This window comes from Ranitomeya imitator, chromosome 4, assembly GCF_032444005.1.
Source record: "Ranitomeya imitator isolate aRanImi1 chromosome 4, aRanImi1.pri, whole genome shotgun sequence".
NCBI lineage: Eukaryota > Metazoa > Chordata > Amphibia > Anura > Dendrobatidae > Ranitomeya > Ranitomeya imitator.
In genome coordinates this window covers 606,785,367-606,800,828 of record NC_091285.1, presented here as the reverse complement: position 1 = coordinate 606,800,828, position 15,462 = coordinate 606,785,367, and the positions used below count along the sequence as shown (strand labels likewise).

The following is a 15,462-nucleotide window of genomic DNA, read 5'->3' as shown; positions in this document are numbered from 1 at the left end:
GCAGCTACAGTTGTATGAAAAAGTTTGGGCACCACTATTAATCTTAAGCTTAATGTTTTAGAAAAATTGTTTTTTTTTGCAACAGCTATTTCAGTTTCATATATCTAATAACTGTTGGACACAGTAATGTTTCTGCCTTGAAATTAGGTTTATTGTACTAACAGAAAATGTGCAATCTGCATTCAAACAAAATTTGACAGGTGCATAAGTATGGGCACCGTTATCATTTTCTTGTTTTAAATACTCCTACCTACTTTTTACTGACTCACTAAAGCACTTTTTTTGGTTTTCTAACCTCATTGAGCTTTGAACTTCATAGCCAGGAATATGAAATCATGAGAAAAGCTACTTAAAGTGGCCACTTGCAAGTTGTTCTCCTGTTTGAATCTCCTCTGAAGAGTGGCATCATGGGCTCCTCAAAACAACTGTCTAATGATCTGAAAACAAAGATTATTCAACATAGTTGTTCAGGGAAAGGATACAAAAAGCTGTCTCAGAAATTTAACCTGTCAATTTCTAGTGTGAGGAACATAGCAAGGAAATGGAAGAACACAGGTACAGTTCTTGTCAGGCCAAGAAAAACATCAGAAAGGCAGAGGAGAAGAATGGTGAGATCAGTCAAGGACAATCCTCAGACCACCTCCAGAGAGCTGCAGCATCAACTTGCTGCAGATGGTGTCACTGTACATCGCTCAACTATACAACGCACTTTGCACAAGGAGAAGCTGTATGGGAGAGTGATGCGAAAGAAGCCGTTTCTGCAAGCACGCCACAAACAGAGTTGGCTGAGGTATGCAAAAGCACATTTGGAGCAGCCAATTTCTTTTTGGAAGAAGGTCCTGTGGACTGATGAAACCAAGATTGAGTTGTTTGGTCATGCAAAAAGGCATTATGCATGGCGGCCAAAAAACACAGCATTCCAAGAAAAACACTTGCTACCCTCAGTAAAATTTGGTGGAGGTTCCATCATGCTTTGGGGCTGTGTGGCCAATGCCAGCATCGGGAATCTTGTTAAAGTTGAGGGACGCATGGATTCCTCTCAGTATCAGCAGAATCTTGACAATAATGTTTATGAATCAGTGACAAAGTTGAAGTTACGCAGGGGATGGATCTTTCAGCAAGACAATGATCCAAAAACCTCTCCAAATCTACTCAGGCATTCATGCAGAGGAACAATTGCACTGTTCTGGAATGGCCATCTCAGTCCCCAGATCTGAATATTGTGGTAATAACGTGGTATTTTCCGAAATACTGCCTGTACCACGTGCCACGCCAGAGAGGCAACGGGAGATTAGGGAGGTTAATAAGTGGCTCAAGAATTGGTGTAGGAAGGAGGGGTTTGGGTTCCTGCAGAACTGGGCCGACTTCTCAGTTGGCTACAGGCTCTACGCTAGGGATGGGCTGCACCTCAATGGGGAAGGTGCAGCTGTGCTGGGGGAGAAAATGGCTAGAATGTTGGAGTGTTTAAACTAGGGAATGGGGGAGGGTATTCAATTTATAGGAGGGGAAGATAGTGCAGATAGAGACCTAGGCACAAATAAGGAAGATGGGGGTGGCAGTGGCATGGGGGGTGGGGTTAGAACAGTTAATAATTTAAGAAAGAATAGAGGTACAGAGAGGAACCTCAAGTGCATGTATACTAATGCCAGATGCCTCGCCAACAAAATGGACGAATTAGAACTAATGTTGTTGGAGCATAATTATGACTTGGTGGGGATATCTGAAACATGGCTGGATGAGAGCCATGACTGGGCTGTTAACTTGCAGGGCTATAGCCTGTTCAGAAATGAGCGTACAGATAAGCGAGGGGGTGGGGTGTGTCTATATGTAAAATCGTCCTTAAAACCCATCCTGCGTGATAATATAGGTGAATTTAATGAAAATGTAGAATCCCTGTGGGTGGAGATAAGGGGAGAGGGGAAAAAATAATAAATTACTGATAGGGGTTTGTTATAAATCTCCAAAAATAATGGAAGCAATGGAGAATATCCTCGTAAAGCAAATAGATGAAGCTGTGACTCAAGGAGAAGTCATTATGGGGCACTTCAACTACCCTGAAATAGATTGGGGAACAGAAACCTGCAGTTCCAGCAAAGGTAATCGGTTTTTGACAACTATGAGAGACAATTACCTTTCACAACTGGTTCAGGATCCAACAAGAAGGGGGGCACTGCTAGACCTAATATTAACCAACAGGTCAGACCGTATATCAAATATAAGGGTTGGGGGTCACTTGGGAAATAGCGATCACAAAATAATAAGTTTTCATGTATCCTTTAAAAAGATGTGTAATAGAGGGGTTACACGGACACTAAACTTCAGGAGGGCAAATTTCCAACGGATGAGAGATGATCTTGGTGCAATTAACTGGGACGATATCCTGAGACATAAAAATACTCAAAGAAAATGGGAGACGTTTATTAGCATCCTGGATAGGACCTGTGCACAGTATATACCGTATGGGAATAAACATACTAGAAATAGGAGGAAACCAATATGGCTAAATAGAGCTATAAGGGGCGCAATAAGTGACAAAAAGAAAGCATTTAGAGAATTAAAGGAAGTAGGTAGTGAGGAGGCATTAAATAAATACAGAAAATTAAATAAATTCTGTAAAAAGCAAATCAAGACAGCAAAGATTGAGACAGAGAGACTCATTGCCAGAGAGAGTAAAAATAATCCCAAAATATTCTTTAACTACATAAATAGTAAGAAACTAAAAAATGATGGTGTTGTCCCCCTTAAAAATAGTCTGGGTGAAATGGTGGATGAGGATGAGGAAAAAACCAATATGCTAAATGACTTTTTTTCATCAGTATTTACAAAAGAAAATCCCATGGCAGACAAAATGACTAGTGATAAAAATTCCCAATTAAGTGTCACCTGCTTAACCCAGCAGGAAGTGCGGCGGCATCTAAAAATCACTAAAATTAACAAATCTCCGGGCCCGGATGGGATACACCCCCGAGTACTGCAGGAATTAAGTACAGTCATTGATAGACCATTATTTTTCATCTTTAAAGACTCCATAATAACAGGGTCTGTACCACAGGACTGGCGTATAGCAAATGTGGTGCCAATATTCAAAAAGGGGACAAAAACTGAACTCGGAAATCATAGGCCAGTAAGCTTAACCTCTACTGTGGGTAAAATCCTGGAGGGCATTCTAAGGGATACTATACTGGAGTATCTGAAGAGGAATAACCTCATGACCCAGTATCAGCACGGGTTTACTAGGGACCATTCATGTCAGACTAATTTGATCAGTTTCTATGAAGAGGTAAGTTCCGGACTAGACCAAGGGAACCCAGTGGACGTAGTGTATATGGACTTTTCAAAAGCTTTTGATACGGTGCCACACAAAAGGTTGATACGTAAAATGAGAATAATGGGGATAATGAAAAATATGTGTAAGTGGGTTGAGAGCTGGCTCAGGGATAGGAAACAAAGTGTGGTTATTAATGGAGCACACTCGGACTGGGTAGCGGTTAGCAGTGGGGTACCACAGGGGTCAGTATTGGGCCCTCTTCTTTTTAACATATTTACTAATGTCCTTGTAGGGGTATTCAGAGTAGATTTTCAATATTTACAGATGACACTAAACTGCAGGGTAATCAATACAGAGGAGGACAATTTTATAATACTGGATGATTTATGTAAACTAGAAGCTTGGGCTGATAAATGGCAAATGAGCTTTAATGGGGATAAATGTAAGGTCATGCACTTGGGTAGAAGTAATAAAATGTATAATTATGTGCTTAATTCTAAAACTCTGGGCAAAACCGTCAATGAAAAAGACCTGGGTGTATGGGTGGATGACAAACTCCTATTCAGTGGCCAGTGTCAGGCAGCTGCTAGAAAGGCAAATAAAATAATGGGATGCATTAAAAGAGGCATAGATGCTCATGAGGAGAACATAATTTTACCTCTATACAAGTCACTAGATCGACCACACTTAGAATACTGTGCACAGTCTTGGTCTCCGGTGTATAAGAAAGACATAGCTGAACTAGAGCGTGTGCAGAGAAGAGCGACCAAGGTTATTAGAGGACTGGGGGGTCTGCAATACCAAGATAGGTTATTACACTTGGGGCTATTTAGTTTGGAAAAACGAAGACTAAGGGGTGATCTTATTTTTATGTATAAATGTATGAGGGGACAGTACAAAGACCTTTCTGATGATCTTTTTAATCATACACCTGAAACAGGGACAAGGGGGCATCCTCTACGTCTGGAGGAAAAAAGGTTTAAGCATGATAACAGAAGCGGACTCTTTACTGTAAGAGCAGTGAGACTATGGAACTCTCTGCCGTATGATGTTGTAATGAGTGATTCATTACTTAAATTTAAGAGGGGACTGGATACATTTCTGGAAAAGTATAATGCTACAGGGTATATTTACTAGATCAGGGGTCCCCAACTCCAGTCCTCAAGGCCCACCAACAGGTCATGTTTTCAGGATTTCCTTAGCATTGCACAGGTGATGCAATTATTACCTGGGCAAGGCTAAGGAAATCCTGAAAACATGACCTGTTAGTGGGCCTTGAGGACTGGAGTTGGGGACCCCTGTACTAGATTCCTTGATAGGGCGTTGATCCAGGGAACTAGTCTGATTGCCGTATGTGGAATCGGGAAGGAATTTTTTTCCCCAAGGTGGAGCTTACTCTTTGCCACATGGGTTTTTTTTTGCCTTCCTCTGGATCAACATGTTAGGGCACGTTAGGTTAGGCTGTGGGTTGAACTAGATGGACTTATAGTCTTCCTTCAACCTTAATAACTATGTAACTATGTGACTATGTAACTATCTGTGGGATCATTTGAAGAGGGCTGTCCATGCTCGGCGACCATCAAACTTAACTGAACTGGAATTGTTTTGTAAAGAGGAATGGTCAAAAATACCTTCATCCAGGATCCAGGAACTCATTAAAAGCTACAGGAAGCGACTAGAGGCTGTTATTTTTGCTAAAGGAGGATCTACTAAATATTAATGTCACTTTTCTGGTGGGGTGCCCATACTTATGCACCTGTCAAATTTTGTTTGAATGCAAATTGCACATTTTCTGTTAAGGTACCTTCACACTGAGCGACTTAACGATATCGCTAGCGATCCGTGACGTTGCAGCGTCCTGGATAGTGATATCATTGTGTTTGACACGCAGCAGCGATCAGTATCCTGCTGTGAGATCGCTGGTCGGAGCAGAAAGGCCAGAACTTTATTTCGTCGCTGGATCTCCCGCAGACATTGCTGAATCGGCGTGTGTGACGCCGATTCAGCGATGTCTTCACTGGTAACCAGGGTAAACATCGGGTTACTAAGCGCAGGGCCACGCTTAGAAACCCGATGTTTACCCTGGTTACCATTGTAAATGTAAAAAAAACCAAACAGTACATACTTACATTCCGGTGTCTGTCCCCTCGCCGTCAGCTTCATGCACTGACTGTGAGCGCCGGCCGGCCGTAAAGCACAGCGGTGACGTCACCGCTCTGCTTTACGGCCGGCCGGCGCTGAGACAGTGCAGGGAAGCTGAGGCCGGGGAACAGACACCGGAATGCAAGTATGTATTGTTTGTTTTTTTTACATTTACTATGGTAACCAGGGTAAACATCGGGTTACTAAGCGCGGCCCTGCGCTTAGTAACCCGATGTTTACCCTGGTTACCAGGGGACTTCGGCATCGTTGGTCGCTGGAGAGCTGTCTGTGTGACAGCTCTCCAGCGATGCTGCAGCGATTGGCATCGTTGCCTATATCGCTGCAGCGTCGCTTAATGTGACGGTACCTTTAGTACAATAAACCTCATTTCAAGGCAGAAACATTACTGTGTCCAACAGTTATTAGATATATGAAACTGAAATAGCTGTTGCAAAAAAAACAATTTTTATAAAACATTAAGCTTAAGATTAATAGGGGTGCCCAAACATTTTCATATAACTGTAAATCAGCGGGCCTAACCAACGCAGCATGCCGAGCACTTTGGCTAAAGGGTTGGAAAGGAGATGCTCAGACGAAATCTAAACTCTGTTGCTTACTATGCCAGGGTGAGTACCAGTTTGGTACAAAACTAAATGAAATTCTCACCAAAGCGGGCGAGAGGAAAAAGGGATTCCCTAATAATTATTTTCTGTCGTATAGGAAAGCATTCTGGTAACCCATATTTAATAAAAGAAAGTATTTTAGAAACCAGGACCGCTGGACCAATAAAGATGCCAAACAAAAAGGTGTGTTTTTCGGAAAACATCCATTTAAAATGGATCACAGACCACATTAGGACAGATTTACCAGTGGGTAGTAGATTTTTTTTTTTCTCCCAACAATGGGGAATAGTAACATCCAACTCATGGGCAACTAGCCTCATAACTTCAGGCCTAAAATTAAAATTTGCCCAAGTCCCTCAGGACTACTTCCTGTTGACTTCTCTAAAATCTCAATCTCAACAAGAGTTTTTGGAGCAGGAAATAACCTTTTGGATAGGAGATTTATTATTAGTAGAAGTCCCGTTTCATCAGAGGGGAAAGGGATTTTACTCCTCTTTATTTTTGGTTCCAAAACCATATGGGTCATATATAGCTATAATAAATCTTAAGAAATTGAATATCTTCTTAGAAAACCAAACCTTCAAGATGGAGTCTATCCGATTCACTGGAAAACTTTTGTTTCCCAGGTGCTTTATGGCAGTCCTCGACCTAAAAGATGCGTATTACCATCTACCAATTTATATCGAACATCAGCAGTATCTTCGTGTGGCGGTCATGTTGAAAGGACAAGTATGTAATTTTCAATATACAGCAATGCCCTTTGGACTGTCAATAGCTCCCAGGGTCTTTACCAAATTAATATCAGAAGTGATGTCATACTTAAGGTTAAAAGATACCCTCATAGTCCCATACTTAGATGACCTTTCAGTGGTGGGAAATTCCCCTTCACAGTGTCAGCAATGCCTGTTTGATACAGTTTCATCCCTGCAGGAATTGGGATGGTTAATTAATTGGGAAAAATCCAGATTGTCTCCAACAAGCCGCCAAACATTCCTAGGTCTTCTCTTAGACTCCGTAAGTCAGAGGTGTTTCCTTCCAGAATCTAAACAAATAACAATAAGGAATAAAGTACAATCAGTTGTTAATAACCCTATAATTTTCCTCAGGGAAGGCATGTCCCTTCTTGGTTCCTTTTACATCATGCACTCCGGCTGTCCCATGGGCTCAATTCCATACTAGATGGCTGCAGTATACCATACTGCAGGAAGGAGTGAGACTACAGGGTCATTTAGGAAGTCGTCTATCCCTTCCAATAGAAGTAATCGAGTCCCTGACCTGGTGGCTAGACCCAAATCATCTTGGAGGTGGGGTCCCTTTGGTGGTTAAACCCTCAAAAGCAATTTTTACTGATGCCAGTCCTAGTGGTTGGGGAGCACATCTAGGTGATGAGATAGTTCAAGGACAATGGTCTATTAGTGAGTCAGACGATTCATCTAAAGAAAGGGAACTAAAAGCCATCTATCATGCCATGTGTAAATTCCTTCCACAGTTACAAGGAACACACACAAGAATACTATCAGACAACATGACATCCGTCACGTACATAAATCATCAAGGAGGAACGAGATCAGGAGCTCTCATGTCTGTAGCAGACAACATCCTATCTATAGCCGAGAAACATATTCTATCCTTGTCAGCACTGCATGTCAGAGGAGTGGACAATTCAAAAGCAGATTTTCTCAGCCGTCACTCACTCCACCAAGGAGAATGGGTACTCAGCCGTCACATCTTCACAATGATAACCGAGAAATGGGGCACACCCGAAATAGACCTTTTCGCAACAAGGAGCAACAGACAAGTCAAAAAGTTCGCTTCACTGTTTCTGACAGACCACCCCAATATCCTCGATGCCCTCCAAGTTGCGTGGACATTCCGGCAAGCATATGCATTTCCTCTATTGATACTTCTTCCAACAGTGATCAGGAAGATAAGGGAGGACAGAGCAAACGTGATTCTAATAGCACCATTTTGGCCCAAGAGACCATGGTTTTTCTGCCTCAGAGCCATGTCAATCTCGGATCCATGGATTTTCCCAGAAGTTCAGGATCTCCTCTCCCAAGGCCCCTTCAACCACCCTCATGTGAAGGGCCTACGGTTGACAGCCTGGAATTTGAGAGGCAGCTACTAAAGCTAAGAGGTTTTTCAGATAAACTAATTGATACCCTTCTACTAAGTAGGAAAATAACTACAACTATATATGTAAGTGTATGGAGAAAATTTCTTAGTTTCTACCCAGCAGCTCTGTCAAAAAAATTCCCATTTCTGCTATCTTAGAGTTTCTCCAAAGAGGGCGTCATATAGGCCTATTAGTTAGTACTTTGAAAGTACAAGTATCTGCTCTAGCTCTAGGAGCCTTATATAGTCACAATATTGCAGGAGCCAGGTGGATAGCCCAATTTATTTCAGCATGCCAAAGGTCAGAACCAGTCCAAATTCCCCACATACCACCATGGGATCTTAATCTAGTTCTCGAAACCTTAACAGGGCACCCATTCGAGCCACTACACTCAGCCCACATAAAATACGTCTCCCTTAAAGGGAACCTGTCACCCTGAAAATCGCAGGTGAGGTAAGCCCACCGGCATCAGGGGCTTATCTACAGCATTCTGTAATGCTGTAGATAAGCCCCCGATGTTACCTGAAAGAGGAGAAAAAGACGTTCGATTATACTCACCCAGGGGCGGTCCCGCTGCTGGTCCGGTCGGATGGGCGTCTCTGGTCCGCTGCGGCGCCTCCCATCTTCATTCCAAGACGTCCTCTTCTGATCTTCAGCCACGGCTCCGGTGCAGGCGTACTCTATCTCCCTGTTGAGGGCAGAACAAAGTACTGCAGTGCGCAGGCGACCAGAGACGCCCATCCGACCGGACTAGCAGCGGGACCGCCCCTGGGTGAGTATAATCGATATTCCAGGATAGAATTGTAAAACAGACCCTTCTTACTTGCCTAAAGTAGGTACCAAATTCAATAGGTCTCAAGAAATCTTCCTTCCTTCTATAGTAACCCCACAAATCAGGAAGAGGAAAAATACCATACACTAGATGTAAGAAGGGTCATAATAGCTTACCTAGACAGAACTAGCCCCTGGAGGAAGAGCAGGGCTCACTTTGTTTCCTTCCAGGGCCATAAGAAATTATCTAGAGTCACGAAAAGTACGTTATCCCGGTGGATTCGGGATGCAATATGCCTGGCTTATTCGTGAAAAGGGGACAATGCGCCTGAAATCATAAGGGCACACTCTGCCCGGGCGATGGCATCATCCTGGGCTGAAAGAGCGGAGGTCCCAATAGAACTAATATGTAAGGCTGCAACTTGGTCTTCTCCTACTACCTTTTATAGTCGCTATAGATTGAACTTGTCTTCCTCCTCTGACTTATCTTTTGGTAGATCAGTTCTTAACACAGTGATCTCCCCCAAATGACTATCTCTGAGAGTCTCTCAAGTGGGTGTTGTCGTGGCGAAGAGAAAAAAACGGATTACTTACCGGTAATACTTTTTTATAGAGCCACAACAGCACCCCTTCACTTCCCTCCCTAATAAGTTATTTTGCATAAGAGCACTGGTAAGGGTGAATGGTTCATTTAGTTAGTCATACTTAAGTTAACTAAATATAAATAACAATATTGGATTGCCTACTAAAACTAGCGGGTGGTTCCTCTCATTCTCTGTGACCCAACTGTGGGAGCAAGGCAGACTGCCCCTTTTATCTCTCCATAGGGTTTCCTGTTCTTAGGGGCGGATCCCCTCTCAAGTGGGTGCTGTCGTGGCTCTATAAAAGAGTATTACCGGTAAGTAATCTGGGTTTTTTTTGTACATATTTTAAATGCTGCTGCTCTACCAAATCTGGTGGTGTTTTTTATTTTTCCACTGTTCCTGCACCAGTACGTTCCTGAAATGACCCCTTGACTTGATAGCCAGGGAAAAATGATCTTTAAGAAAATGCCCTTAGAACAGTTGAGGGCCATGCCCACTTAGCTCAACCCCTTAACGACCGCTAATACTCCTTTTATTGGCGGCCGTTAAGGGTACTTATTCCTCAGCTTTTTAACGGCGCTGAGAAATAGAGTATAGTCCCCCCACCATTGGAAAATCTCCAGGGTCTTGGCTACCGGGGGTAGCTGAAACTTTGGAGAACATGATTCGGGTCGGTTTTTACTCTCTCCAGTGTTGTGACTGTCGTTATTCACTGAATAACGGCGATCGCAAAAAAAAGTGTATTATTTCTCATTTGTTTCTCTCTTTTCTGATATGATCTAGCATATCAGAGGAGAGAGAAATGGGGTCCCCCAAGCTCCTTCACCAGACCCTCTGGCTCTGTCCCCTGGCCCTTCACGTCACCTTCCCGGAGTAAAATGGCGGGCGCATGCACAGTGCACCCGCTGATATCTGCCGGTCGGCAACAAGAAGAGATTTTTCCTGTTGGTTCATTTTGAAAGGGGGTTCCACTGTTTAGGTACATCAGGAGTCTCCAAATGCAACATGTCACCCAGCTTTGCTTCCAGTCAATTTTGCATTCTAAAAGTCAAACTGTCCTCTCTCCCTTCTGAGCCCTGCCATGCGCCCAAACAGTGGCTTTTCCCCACGTACAGGGTATCTGTGTACTCGGGAGAAATTGCACAACAAATTGTATGATCCCTTTTCTCCTGATACCCTTGTGAAAACAAAGTTTGGGTCTAAAGTAAATTTTTTGTGAAAAAAGTACAATGATAATATTTTCCTTCCACATTGCTTTAGCTCTTGTGAAGCACCTGAAGGGTTAATACACTTCTTGAATGTGGTTTTGAGCACCATGAGAGGGTGCAGTTTTTAGAATGGTGTCACCTTTTGGGTATTTTCGTCATATTGACCCCCCAATCTGACTTAAAAAGCCCTATTATCAATATATTTATATGTAGAGATGACAATGTACTCTTCAGAGCAATCACAAACTGTTAGGCTAGGTTCACATTGCGTCAAGTACATGGCGTTAAACGGATGCGTTAAACGCATGTACAGAAACGGAGCAAAAATATGTGAAATTCGTCGTCACGGTAACTCTAGCGTTAACGCATGTGATCGCGTTTTTTCATTTTGATGTCCGTTTACGAAGTATCCGTTTGTCTGCGTTTGTCACTGTCAATAAAGTTGTTGTTTTTTTTTTTTTTTTGTCATTGTCGGGTGTGGGCACAGACTCATTCTCCATTTTGAAAGCATTGAGTGAACTTCTGCTAGCAAGATGTTTGTGTCTGAGCTCGTCAGATTTCGCTTGATGCGGTTGCGACTTCGGCAGAGAAAGCGTAGTTCGCAAAGGAGATATTGGATCCACGAAGTGAATTTCTTGCGGAGTACATATGGTGCCTTTCACACCCTGTATGTGCAGCTTCGGGATCATCCCTTCAAATTCCAACGCTATCTACGGATGTCCATTGAGACCTTTGATGTTCTGCTCTCACATGTGAAGGATGAGATACATCATCATCGCAGCACTTTTCGTGAAAGCATCAGTGCGGAGCAACGTTTAGTAGTGACTGTGAGGTAATTATACATTTTTTTTTATCATTCTATTGACAAAGACTAGATCTCGGTATCGTGTGGCCTAATGTTCATTTTGCAATTGTATATTATATTGTAAACTAGCCTTTAGATGATCATTAAAATCCTAATTTTTTTTTTTTCTTTTTGAATGTCAACAGATATCTGGCTACCGGAGAAACTTTTGCGTCCCTGCATTACCAGTTTCGACTTGGGAAGTCAACAATTTGTCAACTGGTTCGGGAAACTTGTGATGCCATTTGGAACAACTTGCAACCACTTGTGCTACCAACACCAACATCAGAAATGTGGCTAGCAATTTCCCAACAGTTCGAGGATGTGGCTAATTTCCCCAATTGTATTGGTGCCGTGGACGGAAAGCACATTCGGATTCAGAAACCTGCACATAGTGGTACCCTCTACTATAACTATAAGAAATACTTTTCTATAGTATTGATGGCGATTGCGGATGCCAGGTACCGTTTTGTTGCTGTGGATATTGGAGCTTATGGCCGGACTAACGATTCCAGAGTATTCAGAGACTCCAACATGAGCCAATGTTTGTACAGCCAAAGTTTAAACATACCGTCATCACGACCTCTTCCGGGGACCGAAGGCCCAAGTTTGCCCTATGTTTTAGTTGGTGATGAGGCCTTCCAACTAGGACAAAATCTCCTCAAGCCCTACTCAAGCCGTAGTCTAGACTCCAGCAGGCGCATTTTTAATTATCGCTTGAGCCGGGCTAGACGTTATGTGGAGTGTGCCTTTGGGATTTTGACATTAAAATGGCGGATTTTACTAACCTGCATGCAACTGCAACCAGACAATGTGGACCGTGTTGTGAAGGCATGCATCTGTCTGCACAATTTTGTGGCGAGACATGAACCCCAGTTGGTAGACCCCAATGATTGTGAGTCGAACCTCAGTAGCATTGAATCGACTACAGTTCGTTCTGCATCACAAATAATGAGGATTCGTGATCAATTTGCACACTACTTCACACATGAAGGCCAGGTTCCATGGCAAGACAGACACGTGTGAAAATAATTTAAAGTCTTCCTGATGTCGTGTAAAAAGTTACGTAGTGTAAAAAGTTATGTTGTTTAACCTGATGTCGTGTAAAAAGTTACGTAGTGTAAAAAGTTATGTTGTTTAACCTGATGTCGTGTAAAAAGTTACCTTATGTCGTGTAAAAAGTTAAAGTCATACAAGAATCTGAAATTTGAAACAGTTTACTAAATGCTTTTGTATTTTCCCAACAAACTGTTGGTACACAGGTGTAACATATGATATCCCATAGGGATGGAAAAAAAAAGGAAAATAGAAATTAACAACAAACCCCCCCCCCCCAAAAAAAAAAAAAAAATTGCAACGCGGTAATTGCACCTGGCTGTGGACAGTGAACTGTACTAAAGACTTTGGTACTGCACGGGAGTATTGTCTGCCCAACTATATGATGGACTGCTACATTGTCTTTGAGGTTCCACGCTCGTTTCACCCCGGCCTCTATATTGAGGGTTGTAGGGCGGCATGTCCAGTCTTCTTCTTCCCGATGGAGCGGGTTCCTCGGTGCCCACAAATTCCTCTACAAGCTCGTTAAGTCTTTGTCGAAACATAAGGTTTCTATGTGCCGGGATATTTTGTACTACAGGCACATAGGATAATAAAAGTAGCTTCCACTCATTAGCAGAGTAGACAGACTCATGTGCTTGCAGCTCGGTAATTTCTCGTCTCAGGTCTTTGAGCTCACTGCGACACATGTCCTCTACCCGTTGGAGTCCATCCACGATAATTGCATCTGCTTCATCTTTTTGAGATGCTCGCTTGCGTCCACGCCGTGATTGCAACCGGGCACTCACACCTGCAGCAACAGTGCTTCTATCCGCAGATCGTGGCTCGCTGATGCCAGACACATCTTCAGGTTGCGTTGGTTCCACTGAAGAGGGCTCAAGTTCCTCTGCTGGTCTAGGAGCAGCGGTACTGCATATCGTGCTGTAACCCAAAAACAAAAATTACTTATTTTCCTTTAAACAATTTAGTCTCGCACACAGACCTTCTTGTACTTACGAGCGCTGAGACACTGTTTTCTGAAGAAAGAGCAGTTGGTCATAATGCACATACGGTGTCACCCGTTTGCCACTTGATCCGCTTGGTGCATTCTGACTGTTCCGGTAGTCACGGACAAAGCGATCGCGGATGGACTTCCAACGGGTATGGACAGCATCGGCTTTAAATTTAAAAAAAAAAAAAATATATAAAAATAGTAGATTGTGTTAAGATATAGGAAAAATTGTTCATAGTTTGCTACGATAGTTGATATATAAATAGTAGATAGATAGTTGTTAGATAAGAAATAGTGTATAGATAGATAGATATATAGTGTACAGATAGTTGATAATTGAGAGATAGATAGCAGACAACAAGTGGATAGGTTGATAGGATAGAACATTTTTTTTTTTTTTAAACATTTTCCGATGTTACGTCACCAATATTTACCAATTTTTTTCTTTGAGGTTGTCGACTTCTCCATGTATCGGGGATCAAAGTGACAGATTATTTGATCCCACAACTTCCGGTTCTTCACGATGTCATGGTGGGAGCTGTCGCTCTGGTCCCATATGGAGGGGTTGGCTTCCACAAGGTTAATAAGTGTCTCATTGTGGATAGTCAATGGCTCTTCGTCAACGACAATCCTTTTTTTTTTGTCGCTGACTTGGACTATGTAAACACAAAACGTTATGTTGATAGTGTCAATTTCACTGGATGGCCATATTCATATATACAGAGATAGATAGATACATAGATATAGCAATATATAGATAGATAGATAGATAGATGTAGATAGATAGATATAGATTGATAGATAGATAGATACATAGATATTGATAGATATATAGATAGATAGATAGATAGATACATAGATATTGATAGATAGATATATAGATAGATAGATACATAGATATAGATAGATAGATATAGATAGATAGATACATAGATATTGATAGATAGATATATAGATAGATAGATACATAGATATAGATAGATAGATACATAGATATTGATAGATAGATACATAGATATAGATAGACAAATAGATGGAGCGATAGATAGTTGATAGATAGTTTATAGATATAGTAGATAGAAAGTGAATAGATAGATTGTTGGTAAATATTGGATAGAATATTTCTAGTTTTATATTTACCACTGGCAGTTGTGGCGACGACAGACGTCTAGGGACCTTTTTTCTTTTTTGTCCTCCTTGTGCCACAACCTATTGTGTATGTAAAATGTAAAAAAAAATATTTTAACATTAAATAATGTTAACATTCATTGGATCAATAAATTTATGCCTGAAAAATTCAACATGTGTGCTATGTACCTTTGTTGTTTTTGCGTGTTTTTTGGGGGGAGGTCTAGCAGCATCAGGCTCAGAAGACTCCTATTCACAATAAAACAATAAACAGGATTGTTATGCCTAGCTCAATACAATGGAGTTTCACACAACATGGTTTTTTAAAGTGCAAGCCTACCGACTCAGAAGAAAAAATCGCAGACACGCTGCTGCTGCTGCTGACATCTGTATCCGACATCTGTGTGCAACAAAACAATACATTTTTAGTACACACACATCCGACGGACATTACAGACTCCCATGATGTATACAGAGATATATAATATATAGAAATGTACTTACATTTTATAAGAGCTACGGCAAAACACTCTGTCACGTGCAGGAGACTTTGTGTGAGTGGGATATTTTAATGGCCGAAATCACATTTCCTGTCACATGACCACATGTGACCACCCTCAAACGCTATTAAAACGTGTGGTCCTATTTGGAAATTTTTCATGATTTGCGTCTGACTGCGTTTGCCATAGCCTTCTATGGCAGAATGAACGCTTCCGTTAGTAGTGCGTTAG

At 42.0% G+C, this 15,462-nt stretch overlaps 1 protein-coding gene across 8 annotated transcripts in view; it reads left to right on the top strand.

Moving 5' to 3' along the window:
- The window catches only part of GMCL1 (germ cell-less 1, spermatogenesis associated), a 196,954-nt gene that overhangs the window by 152,214 nt on the left and 29,278 nt on the right, over positions 1–15,462 (top strand). The gene's annotated exons all lie outside the window — the stretch shown is intronic.